Here is a 14,425-nt window from a genome sequence, read left to right on the forward strand (position 1 = left end):
AGTAAAACCAGCCCACCGCAATCACCAGAGACAGAGGCCACTTGGTCCCTTGTGCAACGTTCTATTAATCAGGCCAGAAGGATAGAAGGACAAATGATGAAATAATCTTCAAATGCACTTGCTCATCCACTTTCAAATATCAATTTGATCTGATGTCTCGGAAGATTACAATCGCTGAAACAAATTAGGGCATTTTCTGGGAATCAGGAACACATTTCACTCCTCAAAGCCATCCTGAGCTGCATTTTACCCCTTGAGATGGAAACAGGAGCTAGGTCTGTTTCTGTGTCAGGAATTCAAATCCTGTGGGAAAATAATTCCATTTCAGATTTCCCTAGGAATGAATCCTGAACTGATAAAGAGACGGGTTTCTTGTCCAATTAAAGGTGGTGGGGTAGGAACGGAGGTGAGTTTCACCCCCAAGGCAACCACCATCTCTGAGGCTGCCCTCGTCCTGAAGGAGAGAGTTACTGCTGCAGCACATGGACCTGAGGCCATGAGGGAGAGGAGGGAGATCCTCTTTGTAGAGGGTGGCAGCAGGAGGTCACCTCACTATTCAGCACCATCTCCATCTGCCTTCAATTCTTCATTCTCTCTTCCCTCCTGCTCCTGCTGATGAGGTGTCTCCCTCCTGGACCGCAGCATCCTCAAGGTTCACACCTCCCTGGGGAACCTTGTTATAGAGAAGGCAGCAGATCAGTACAATGAATGAGACCCTTGGTGGAGGGGAGTGTGGGACAGCAGACCCGATGCCCCCTGGTCCTGCTTTGCCCCCTCAGTTGTGATCCAAATGGATCCAGTTGGGTGAAGAGGGGCCAGTCACCAGGGTGATGCATTGGTGATGTAGTCGGCTACCCATTGCCACAGAGGTCCGCACTGACAAGGGCACCGATGTCTGTTACCCCCTGACTGGGCAGTTACAGTCTCCTGTGGTTCCTGTGCAATGTCAGGAAGACAATCACCCCCTGAACTCACAAAGATCTCACCACTGACTCCTCCAGGATGCGTGATTGGCTGCTACAGCTTTCATTTCAAATTGTTACACCCTATAAACATTGAAAACATTTTTGCAGAGGTTTTTAAACTCTTCTTGTTCCCATGACTTGCTCTCAACATGGTGCATGTTTCTATGTAGCAGGATGGATACAGGTACAACAGAATAAATGTGAGATGATGCATTTTGGTAGATTGAACCAGGGCAGGACTTACTCAGTTAATGGTAGGGCGATGGGGAGAGTTACAGAACAAAGATCTAGGGGGACAGGTTCATAGCTCCTTGAAAGTGGAGTCACAGGTGGACAGAGTGGTGAAGGCGGCATTCGGCATGCTTGGTTTCATCGGTCAGAACATTGAATACAGGAGTTGGGACGTCTCGTTGAAGTTGTACAAGACATTGGTAAGGCCACACTTGGAATACTGTGTACAGTTCTGGTCACCCTATTATAGAAAGGATATTATTAAACTAGAAAGAGTGCAGAAAAGATTTACTAGGATGCTACCGGGACTTGATGGTTTGAGTTATAAGGAGAGGCCGGATAGACTGAGACCTTTATCTTTGGAGCGTTGGAGGCTGAGGGGTGATCTTATAGAGGTCTATAAAATAATGAGGGGCACAGATCAGCTAGATAGTCAATATCTTTACCCAAAGGTAGGGGAGTCTAAAACTAGAGGGCACAGGTTTAAGGTGAATGGGGAGAGATACAAAAGAGTCCAGAGGGGAAACTTTTTCACACAGAGGGTGATGAGCATCTTAAACAAGCTGCCAGAGGTAGTAATAGAGGCGGGTACAGTTTTGTCTTTTAAATCTATGAATCAGATGGGAAGAGGGGGATATGGTCCCCAGAAGGGGAGGGGGTTTTAGTTCAGTCGGGGGCAGCTTGGTCGGTGCAGGCTTGGAGGGCCGAAGGGCCTGTTCCTGTGCTAGAATTTTCTTTGTTCTTTAAAAAGCGTTGACAGTTACATGGGTAAGTTGGGTATAGAACATTCCAGTGCAGTACAGGCCCTTCGGCCCTCGATGTTGCACCGACCAGTGGAACCAATCTAATGACCCTCTAACCTAAACTCCTATCTTAAGAACAAAAGGGTGGCTAGGGATAAAATCGGTCCTCTCAGGGACAGACGAGGGGAATTGTGCTTAGAGGCAGAGGGAATGGGGGAGATAATAGAGGGAGGAGGGGGCGTGAGTATGGTTGGTGGCGTTACGGCAAATAGGGTCCAGGTGAAGGCTGGGATGAAAGCGCTTTATCTGAATGCACGAAGCATTCGGAATAAAGTGGATGAGCTGGTGGCGCAGATCGACACAAATGGATATGATCTGGTGGCCATTACAGAGACGTGGCTGCAGGGTGACAGGGACTGGGAGCTGAATGTACAGGGCTATCAAGTGTTTAGGAAGGATAGGCAGGAGGGAAAAGGGGGGGGCGTAGCTCTGCTGATTAAGGATAGCATCACGGTGGTAGCAAGGGATGATATTGGAGCCAAGAAGCAGAGGGTGGAATCGTTGTAGGTGGAGATTAGGAACAGCAAAGGGAGGAAGACGCTGGTGGGTGTCGTCTATAGGCCCCCAAATAATGATCTGGAGGTGGGGTGGGCTGTTAACGCGCAAATAAGTGCGGCGTGCAGGAATGGGACGGCCGTAGTTATGGGGGATTTCAATCTGCATATTGATTGGTCGACCCATGTTGGATGCGGGGGGCTCGAGGAAGAGTTCTTGGAATGCTGCCGGGATAGTTTCCTCGAACAGTGTGTGTTGGAGCCGACGAGGGAGCGAGCTATCTTGGATCTGGTGTTATGTAATGAGGCGGGTAGAATTAGGGACCTTGCGGTGAAGGATCCTCTTGGGGAGAGTGATCATTGTATGGTGGAGTTTCTGGTGCAGATGGAGGAGGAGAAAGTGGGTTCCCGGACACGCGTCCTTTGTTTGAACAGAGGGGAGTATGGTAGGATGAGAGAAGAATTGGCGAATGTGGACTGGGGGAACGCGTTGGAGGGAGGGTCTGCTGAGGAGCAGTGGAGGATCTTTAAGGAGATCTTTCTTGGTGCTCAGCAGAAATTTATTCCGATGGTCAAAAAGGACCGTAGGAAGAGAGGTAATAAGCCATGGATAACGAAGGAGGTGAAGGAAAGTGTTAAATTAAAAGCGGAGGCGTTTAGAGTAGCTAAGAGTAGTGGGCGAGATGAGGATTGGGAGAGGTTTAAATGTCAACAAAGATTGACAAAGAAGTTGATAAAGGAGGGTAGGAGAAACTATGAAGCTGGGCTAGCGCTTAATATAAAAAAGGATAGCAAGAGTTTTTATAAATATATAAAAAGGAAGAGGCTGGCTAGGGTGAACGTTGGTCCTTTAGAGGATGAGAAAGGGGACCTAGTGGTAGGGGATGGGGATATGGCTAAGGTATTGAATAACTTTTTTGTTTCTGTCTTCACGGAGGAGGACGTGAATAATTTGCCGGGTGTTAGCGATGGAAAGGTGGTAGGACTGGAGGGTCTTAATGACATTACTGTTACTAGAGAGGAGGTGCTCGACAGACTGGAGGGGCTGATTGTGGACAAGTCCCCAGGACTGGATGGAATGCATCCGAGGGTTCTGAAAGAAATGGTGGAGGTGATAGTGGATGCCTTGGTGGTTATTTTCCAGACGTCGCTGGATTCCGGGGAAGTGCCGGATGATTGGAAAACGGCTAATGTTATGCCGTTGTTTAAGAAGGGTGCCAGGCAAAAGGCGGGGAATTATAGGCCTGTTAGTTTAACGTCTGTGGTGGGTAAAATGTTAGAATCTGTCATTAAGGAGGAAATTGCGAGGCATCTTGAAGGGAATTGCTTGATAGAGCAGACGCAGCACGGTTTCATTAAAGGGAAGTCGTGTCTGACAAATTTACTGGAGTTCTATGAGGATGTGTCTAGGGCGGTGGATAGAGGAGAGCCGGTGGATGTGGTCTGTCTTGATTTTCAGAAGGCATTTGACAAAGTACCTCACAAGAGGTTATTGCAGAAGGTCAGGGGACATGGAGTTGGGGGTAGGGTGTTAGCGTGGATAGAGGATTGGTTGTCAAATAGGAGGCAGAGAGTGGGGGTCAACGGGTGCTATTCGGATTGGCAGATGGTGACTAGTGGAGTGCCCCAGGGGTCGGTGCTGGGGCCTCAGCTATTTACCATTTATATAGATGATCTGGAGGAGGGAACCGAGTGCAGGGTGTCGAAATTTGCTGATGACACCAAGATTGGGGGAACGGCAAATTGTGCGGAGGGTGTGGAGAGTCTGCAGAAGGATCTAGATAGGCTGGGCGAATGGGCCAGGAAATGGCAAATGGAATTTAATGTTGGCAAGTGTGAGGTGGTCCACTTTGGTAGGAAGAATGGTAGGAAGGACTATTACTTACGGGGCAAAAAACTGCAGCAGGCGACGGTGCAGAGGGACCTCGGGGTCCTTGTGCATGAGTCGCAAAAACCCAGCTTGCAGGTGCAGCAGGTGGTCAGGAAGGCGAATGGGATGCTGGCCTTCATAGCGAGGGGGATTGAATATAAAAGTAGGGAGGTCTTGCTGCAGCTGTATAGGGCATTGGTGAGGCCGCAGCTGGAGTACTGTGTGCAGTTTTGGGCACCGCACCTGCGCAAAGATATTTTGGCCTTGGAGGGAGTGCAGAGGAGGTTTACTAGGCTGATGCCGGAGTTGAGGGGGTTGAGCTATGAGGAGAGGCTGAATAAACTGGGCTTGTACTCGTTAGAGTTTAGAAGAATGAGAGGAGATCTCATTGAGACGTATAAGATGATGAATGGGATGGATAGGATAGAGGTGGAGAGACTCTTCCCGCTCAAAAAAGACAGTAGGACTAGGGGGCACAGCCTCAAGATAAAAGGGGGGCGGTTTAGAACGGAGTTGAGGAGGAACTTCTTCACTCAAAGGGTGGTGAATCTCTGGAATTCTCTGCCCGTTGAAGTGGTGGAGGCTACCTCGCTAAATATTTTTAAGATGCGGGTTGATGGGTTTTTGATAAGAGAGGGGATTAAGGGTTATGGGGAGAGGGCGGGAATGTGGAACTGAGCAGCGACAGATCAGCCATGATCTTATTGAATGGCGGGGCAGGCTCGAAGGGCTGGATGGCCTACTCCTGCTCCTATTTCTTATGTTCTTATGTTATGTTCTTATGTTCCTGAATGAATACTTTGCGTCGGTATTCACGAAGGAGAGGGACTTGATGTCTGGTCCGGTCATCGAGGGAGCTGTAGACCAATTGAAGGATCTATCGATTACGAGGGAAGAAGTGTTAGGGCTTTTAGGTAGCATTAAAAACGATAAATCTCTGGGGCCCGATTGCATTTATCCTAGGCTGCACAGGGAGGCGAGGGATGAGATTGCTGGGCCTCTGACGCAAATCTTTGTCTCTTCTTTGGACACAGGTGGGGTCCCAGAGGACTGGAGGATAGCGAATGTGGTACCGCTGTTTAAAAAGGGTAGGAGGGACAACCCTGGTAACTATAGGCTGGTGAGTTTAACGTCAGTGGTAGGTAAGTTGATGGAGAGGATTCTTAGGGATAGGATGTATGAGCACTTAGAGCGTTGCGATCTGATTAAGGATACGCAGCATGGCTTTGTAAAGCGGAAGTCTTGCCTTACGAATCTGGTAGAATTCTTTGAGGAGGTGACAAAAACGGTCGACGAAGGACGAGCTGTTGATGTGGTCTATATGGATTTCAGTAAGGTGTTTGATAAAGTCTCTCATGGTAGGTTGGTACAGAAGATTAAAGCTCATGGGATACGTGGCCAGGTATCTAGATGGGTAGAGAACTGGCTTGCAAACAGGAGACAGAGAGTAGTAGTGGAGGGGTCCTTTTCTAGCTGGAGGTCTGTCACTAGTGGTGTGCCGCAGGGCTCAGTACTGGGACCTCTACTCTTTGTAGTATATATAAATGATTTGGAAGAGGGAGTAGGTGGTGTGATCAGCAAATTTGCAGATGACACCAAGATGGCTGGATTGGCGGGCAGTGAGGAGCAGTGTCTGGCAATACAGCAGGATATTGATAGGCTGGTATATTGGGCAGATACGTGGCAAATGGAGTTTAATCCGGATAAATGTGAGGTGATGCATTTTGGCCAGAATAATGTAGGGGGGAGTTATATGATAAAGGGTAAGCCCGTAAGGAGTATAGAATCGCAGCGAGACCTGGGGGTGCAAGTGCACAAGTCTTTGAAGGTTGCAGTGCAAGTGGAGAGTGTGGTGAAGAAAGCCTATGGTATGTTAGCCTTTATAGGAAGGGGTATAGAATATAAGAGCTGGAGTCTAATGTTGCAGTTGTACAGAACGTTGGTTGGGCCGCATTTAGAGTACTGCGTCCAGTTCTGATCGCCTTACTACCGGAAGGACGTGGAGACTCTGGAGAGAGTGCAGAGGAGGTTTACCAGGATGTTGCCTGGTTTGGAAGGACTGGGGCATGAGGAAAGATTGAAGAAATTGGGGCTCTTTTCCCTTGAGAGACGTCGACTGAGGGGGGATCTAATAGAGGTATATAAGATTATGAAGGGTATAGATAGAGTAAACAGAGGTAAGCTATTTCCTAGAATAGAGACACGTAGGACGAGGGGCCATGGACTTAAGGTGAGGGGGGAGCGGTACAACACAGATATCAGAGGGAGGTTTTTCACACAGAGGGTAGTGGGGGTATGGAATGCTCTGCCAAGTAAGGTGGTGGAGGCAAACACGCTAGAGTTAAGAGTAACTTAGACAGGCACATGAGTGAGTTGGAGATGGGTGGATATAGGAGATTGTTTTAAATAAGGTTCATTAGCATTGGGGCATCCCTGGTAATGTAAATGGATATGGTACAATAATAATGTTTTTTTTCCCTTTTCATTCACAGGTTTTCAGTCGGTCCACCTCGTGTCCAACGAGGGGCATACATAAGAACATAAGAAATAGGAGCAGGAGTAGGCCATCTAGCCCTTCGAGCCTGCCCCGCCATTCAATAAGATCATGGCTGATCTGTCGTGTCTCAGTTCCACTTTCCCGCCCTCTCCCCATAACCCTTAATCCCCTCTCTTATCAAAAACCCATTAACCCGCGTCTTAAAAATATTTAGCGAGGCAGCCTCCACCACTTCAACGGGCAGAGAATTCCAGAGATTCACCACCCTTTGAGTGAAGAAGTTCCTCCTCAACTCCGTTCTAAACCGCCCCCCCTTTATCTCGAGGCTGTGCCCCCTCGTCCTACTGTCTTTTGGCTGCTCTTGGTTGTTTGAGATTGGCCTAGTGCTTCATGTCGTTAGTGTGTGCCTAAACTGGACCAGATACTGGGCAAGACGACAGCTCAGTGACTATCACTGATTGCTGGGCAGACACATGGATTTGGGCCGGTGTCTGTGGGAGTTTGCGCATTCTCCCCGTGCCTGCGTGGGTTTTCTCCGGGTGCTCCGGTTTCCTCCCACACCCCAAAGATGTGCTGTTAGGCTGATTGGCAGGAATAAATTGTCCCTAAATCAGTTTCCCTCAATCTGGATGGCCATAAAACATTAGATAGGGGTCATGGGTAGATAGGGGGACTGGTGGTGTTGAGATGGCGGCGCTGGCTCGTTGGGCCGAAGGGCCTGTTTCCCGGGCTGATTTTGTTCTAACTATTCCAATGTTATCCATATGCCTATCCAATGACCATCTGAATGCCCTTAAAGTTGGCGAGACCACAACTGCTGCAGGCAGGGCATTCTATCAGGTCTCCCCTCAACTTCCATCATTCCAGTGAGAACAAACCAAGTTTCTCCAATCTCTCCTCATAGCTAATGCCCTCCATACCAGGCAACATCCTGGTAAATCTTTTCTGTCCCCTCTCCAAAGCCTCCACATCCTTCTGGTAGTGTGGCGACCAGAATTGAACACTATATTCCAAATGCGGCCTCACTAAGGTTCTATAAAGCTGCAACATGATTTGCCAATTTTTAAACTCAGTGCCCCGGCTGATGAAGGTAAGCATGCCGTATGCCTTCTTGACTACCTTCTCCACCTGCATTGCCACTTTCAGTGACCTGTGTACCTGTACACCCAGATCCCTTTGTCTATTTGAAGGGTTCTGCCATTTACTGTATATTTCCTATCTGTATTAGACCTTCCAAAATGCATTACCTCACATTCATCTGGATTAAATTCCATCCGCCATCTCTCTGCCCAAATCTCCAACTGATCTATATCCTGCTGTATCCTCTGATGGTCCTCATCACTATCCACAAATCCACCAACCTTTGTGTCATCCGCAAACTTACTAATCAAACCAGTTACATTTTCCTCCAAATCATTTATATATATTACAAACAGCAAAGGTCCCAGCACTGATCCCTGAGGAACATCACTCACAGCCCTCCATTCAGAAATGTTCTACTTTAATACCAGGAATATTACAGATCAAATGGATGAGTTAACAGCAAGGAGTGACATGTTGAAGTGTGATATCATAGCTATCAGAGAGACATACAAAGAACAAAGAAAAGTACAGCACAGGAACAGGCCCTTCGGCCCTGTAAGCCTGTTTTGATCATGATACCATAACTAAATTTAAAAAAACCTTCTGCCCTCACTCAGTCTGTATCCCTCTATTCCCTCCCTATTCATGCACCCAACCAGATGCCTCTTAAATGTTGCTAATATGCCTGCTTCCACCACCTCCTCCACAGCCAGGCACCCACCACTCTCTGCACAAAGAACTTCCTCTGCCCATCTCCCTTAAACTTTTCCTCCTCACTTTGAACCTGTGTCCCTTTGGAATTACATTCCACCCTGGGAAAATGTCTCTGACTATCCACCCTGTCTGTGCCTCTGATAATTTTGTAGACCTTTATCAGGTCTCCTCTCAGCCTCTAACTTTCCAGTGAAAACAGTCCCAGTTTATCCAACCTCTCCTCATAGCCAACACCCTCGAGACCAGGCAATACACCGGTGAACATTCTTTGCTCTCTCTCCAATGTTTCCATGTCCTTCTGATAGTGTGGTGACCGGAACTGCACACAATACTCCAAATATGGCCCAAACAAGGTTTAATATAGCTGCAACATGATTTGCAAATTCTTGTACTTAATACTCGGGCTGATGAAGGCAAACATACTATATGTTTTCCTAATAAATGTGAATAAATTGGGAGAGGGGAGTGTGCAGAGGGACCTGGGTGTCCTTATGCACCACTCACTGAAGGTAAGCATGCAGATGCAGCAGGTGGTAAAGAAGGCAAATGGTATGTTGGCCTTCATTGCAAGAGGTTTTGAGTACAGGAGCAGGGATGTGTTGTTGTGATTATACAGGGTCTTGGTGAGGCCGCACCTAGAGTATTGTGCGCAGTTTTAGTCTCCTTTTCTGAGGAAGGATGTTCTTGCTCTTGAGGGAGTGCAGCAAAGGTTTACCAGACTGAATCTAGGGATGGTGGGATGACGCATGAGGAGAGATTGACCAGGTTAGGATTGTTTTCACTGGAGTTCAGACGCATTGGAGCAGGGGGTTTCTCGTAGAGACTTATAAAATTCTAACAGGACTAGATAGGGTAGATGTAGAGAGGACATTCTCGATGGTGGGGGAATCCAAAACCAGGGGTCACAGTCGGAGGATTCAGGGTAGACCATTTAGGAGGTGAGGAGACATTTCTCTACCCAAAGAGTGGTGAACCTGTGGAATTCATTATCATAGGAAGCAGTTGATGACAAAACATTGAATTTATTCAAGAGGCAGCTGGATATAGCACTGGGGGCAAATGGGATCACAGGCTATGAGGAGAAAGCAGGATTAGGCTATTGAGTTGGATGATCAGCCATGATGGTGATGAATGGTGGAGCAGGCTCGAAGGGCTGAATGGCCTCCTCCTATCTTCTATGTTTCTAATCACCTTGACTGCCTGTGTTACCACCTTTAGGGAAACGTGGACCTGCACGCCCAGATCCCTCTGTATGTTAATGTTCCTCAGGGTTCTGCCATTTACAGCGTAATTCACACTGAAATTTAATCCTCCAGAATGCATCACCTCGCATTTGTCTGCAGTCGGCTCCATCTGCCATTTCTGTGCCTAAATCCAAGCTATCTATATCCCGTCGTATCCTCTGACAATCCCAGCAACTCATAGATCAGCACAGTACAGGCCCTTCGGCCTTCAATGTTGTGCTGAGCTATGTCCGAACCCAAGATCAAGCTATCCCACTCCCTATCATTCTGGTGTGCTCCATGTGCCTATCCAATAACCACTTGAAAGTTCCTAAAGTGTCCGGCTCCACTATCACAGCAGGCAGTGCATTCCACACCCCAACCACTCTCTGAGTGAAGAATCTACCTCAGACATCCCTCCTATATCTCCCACCATGAACCTTATAGTTATGCCCCTTAATAACAGCTACATCCACCTGAGGAAATAGTCTCTGAACGTCCACTCTATCTATCCCCCTCATCATCTTATAAACCTCTATTAAGTCGCCTCTCATCCTCCTCCACTCTAAAGAGAAAAGCTCCAGCTCCCTCAACCTTTCCTCATAAGATCTACCCTCCAAACCAGGCAGCATCCTGGTAAATCTCCTCTGCACTCTCTCCAATGCTTCCACATCCTTCTTATAGTGAGGTGACCAGAACAGCACACAATATTCCAAATGTGGTCTCACCAAGGTCCTGTACAGTTGCAGCATAACCCCACGGCTCTTAAACTCAAACCCCCTGTTAATAAACTCTAACACACTATAAGCCTTCTTCACGGCTCTATCCACTTGAGTGGCAACATTCAGAGATCTGTGGATATGAACCCCAAGATCTCTCTGTTCCTCCACATTCCTCAGAACCCTGCCGTTGACCCTGTAATCCACATTCAAGTTTGTCCTAACAAAATGAATCACCTCACACTTATCAGGGTTAAACTCCATCTGCCACTTTTCAGCCCAGCTCTGCATCCTATCAATGTCTCTTTGCAGCCTGCAAGAGCCCTCCACCTCATCCATTACTCCACCAATCTTGATGTCATCAGCAAATTTACTAACCCACCCTTCAGCCCCCTCTTCCAAGTCATTGATAAAAATCACAAATAGCAGAGGACCCAGCACTGATCCCTGTGGTACACCGCTGGTAACTGGACTCCAGTCTGAAAATTTTCCCTCCACCACCACCCTCTGTCTTCTATGAGACAGACAGTTACTTATCCAATCGGCCAAATTTCCTTCTATCCCACACCTAACCACTGTGCTACCATGGTGCCCAAAACTCCACCTATGTTTGTGTCATCCACAAACTCACTGATCAGACCATCCACATTTTCCTCCGGATCATTTATATATACTACAAACAACAGAGGTCCCAGCACTGATCCCTCTGGAATCAGAGCTTAGGGTATGGATTGCTGCTTGGGAATGTGATGTGGTGGCCATTACGGAGACTTGGATGTCTCAGGGACAGGACTGGGTACTTCAGGTGCCAGGATTCAGATGCTTCAGGAAGGACAGGGAGGGTGGCAGAAGAGGTGGTGGAGTGGCACTGTTGATCAGGGACAGTGTCATGGCTGCAGAGAAGGAGGATGCCGTGGAGGGACTGTCTACGGAGTCTCTGTGGGTGGAAGTTAGGAACAGCAAAGGGTCAATAACTTTGCTGGGTGTTTTCTATAGGCCGCCCAATAGTGACAGGGAAGTTGAGGTGCAGATAGGGAAACAGATCCGAGAGAGATGTAGTAATAACAGAGTTGTCGTGATGGGAGACTTTAATTTCCCAAACATCGACTGGAATATCCCTAGGGTAAGGGGTTTGGATGGGGAGGAGTTTGTTAGGTGTGTTCAGGAGGGTTTCCTGACACAGTATGTGGATAAGCCTACGAGAGGAGAGGCTGTACTTGACCTGGTGCTGGCTAATGAACCAGGACAGGTGTCGGATCTCTCGGTGGGAGAGCATCTCGGGGATGGAGATCATAATCCAATCTCCTTCACGATAGCATTGGACAGAGATAGGATCAGGCAGGCTAGGAAGGTGTTTGTCTGGAGTAAGGGGAAATATGAAGACATCAGGCAGATAATTGGACGAGTAAACTGGAAGGAGGTGTTCTTGGGGAAAAGTACAGAAGGAAGGTGGCGGATTTTCAAGGAATGTTTGTCTGGAGCTCTGCACGACAACATTCCGATGAGACAGGGAGGTTTTGGTAGGGCGCGGGAACCGTGGTGCACCTCGTCGAAAAGAAAAGAAAGGTGTATAAAAGGTTCAGAGAGCTAGGAGATGTTAAGGATCTAGAGGAGTATAAGGCTTGTAGAAAGGAGCTTAAAAAGGAAATTAGGAGAGCCAGAAGGGGTCATGAGAAGGCCTTGGCGGGTAAGATTAAGGAGAATCCCAAGGTATTCTACAAATATGCGAAAAGTAAATGGATGAGAAGTGAAGGGATTGGACCTATAAAAGGTGAAGGGGGAAATGTCTGTGTGGAACCAGAAGAAATGACAGAGGTGCTTAATGAGTACTTTGCCTCGGTATTCACGGTGGAAAGTGATCTGGGAGGTTGTATTACAGGTTTGCGGCAGACTGAAAAGTTTGAGTATGTGGATATTAAGAAAGAGGATGTGTTGGAACTTTTAAATTCTATCAATATAGACAAGTCGCTGGGACCGGATGGGATGTACCCCAGGATACTGTGGGAGGTGAGGGAAGTGACTGCAGAGCCCCTGGCGATGATCTTTGCATTGTCGATGGAGACGGGAGAGGTTCCAGAGGATTGGAGGATTGCGGATGTGGTTCCTATTTTCAAGAAAGGGAACTGGGATAGCCCGGGAAATTACCGACCGGTGAGTCTGACCTCAGTGGTTGGTAAGTTGATGGAGAGGATTCTGAGGGACAAGATTTATGAACATTCAGAGAAGTTTAGAATGATCAGGAATAGTCAGCACGGCTTTGTCAAGGGCAGGTCGTGCCTTACGAGCCTAGTTGAGTTCTTTGAAAATGTGACTGAACACATTGACGAAGGAAGAGCGGTGGATGTGGTTTACATGGACTTCAGCAAGGTGTTTGATAAGGTCCCCCATGCAAGACTTCTTGAGAAGGAGAGAGGACATGGGATCCAAGGGGCTTTGGCCTTGTGGATCCAGAACTGGCTTGCCTGCAGAAGGCAGAGAATGGTTGTGGATGGGTCTTTTTCTGCATGGAGGTCGGTCACCAGTGGAGTGCCCCGCGGATCCGTTCGAGGACCCTTGCTGTTTGTCATTTTCATAAATGACCTGGATGAGGAAGTGGAGGGATGGGTTAGTAAGTTCGTCGACGATACGAAGGTTGGTGGTGTTGTGGATGGTCTGGAGGGATGTCAGAAGTTGCAGCGTGACATAGATAGGATGTAAGACTGGGCGGAGAAGTGGCAGATGGGCTTCAACGCAGATAAATGTGTAGTGGTCCATTTTGGCGGGTCCAATGGGATAGAGGAGTACAGTAACAAGGGTAGGAGTCTTAGCTGTGTAGAGGATCAGAAGGACCTTCCAGGTCCATAGGACTCTTAAACCGGCCTCGCAGGTGGAGGATGTGGTCAAGAAGGCGTATGGTGTACTGGCCTCCATTAATCGAGGGATTGAGTTTAGGAGTCGGGAGGTAATGCTGCAACTTTATAAGACCCTTGTCAGGCCCCACTTAGAGTACTGTGCGCAGTTCTGGTCGCCTCACTATAGGAAGGATGTGGAAGCTATTGAGAGGGTGCAGAGGAGATTTACAAGGATGTTGCCTGGATTGGGTGGCATGCCTTATGAAGATAGGTTGAGGGAGCTAGGTGTCCTCCCTGGAGAGACGAAGGTTGCGAGGTGACCTGATAGAGGTTTATGAAATGTTGAGAGGAATAGATAGGGTGGATTCTCGGAGGCTATTTCCCAGGGCTGAAATGGTCGCTACGAGAGGACACAGGTTTAAGGTGCTGGGGAGCAGGTACAGAGGAGATGTTAGGGGTAAGTTTTTCACTCAGAGGGTGGTGAGTGAGTGGAATCGGCTGCCGTCGGTGGTGGTAGAGGCAAACTTCTTGGGGTCTTTTAAGAGACTTCTGATGAGTACATGGGATTTAATGGGATTGAGGGTTATATGTAGGCCTAGTAGGTAGGGATATGATCAGTGCAACATGTGGGCCGAAGGGTCTGTTTGTGCTGTAGTTTTCTACGTTCTATGTTTTTAACATCACAAGCTGCAGATCTCCATTCTGAGAAACACCCTTCCACTGCTACTCTGTCTTCTATAACTGAGCCAGTTCTGTATCCATCTAAACAGCCCACCCAGAATCTCGTGTGATTTTAGTTTTTGTACCAGTCTGCTATGTGGGACCTTGCCAACCATGGTTGAGGAAGGGGCAGGATTGGCAGTTTAACACCCCAGGATAGACAGTTTAACACCCCAGGATAGACAATCTTCAGGCGAGACAGAGAATGGAGTAAAAGAGAAGGAGGCATTACATTCATAGCTAAGGAGTTAGTTACTGAAGGCAGATATAATATC

This window comes from Carcharhinus amblyrhynchos, chromosome 9, assembly GCF_965287045.1.
Source record: "Carcharhinus amblyrhynchos chromosome 9, sCarAmb.v2.hapA, whole genome shotgun sequence".
NCBI classification, from domain to species: Eukaryota; Metazoa; Chordata; class Chondrichthyes; order Carcharhiniformes; family Carcharhinidae; genus Carcharhinus; species Carcharhinus amblyrhynchos.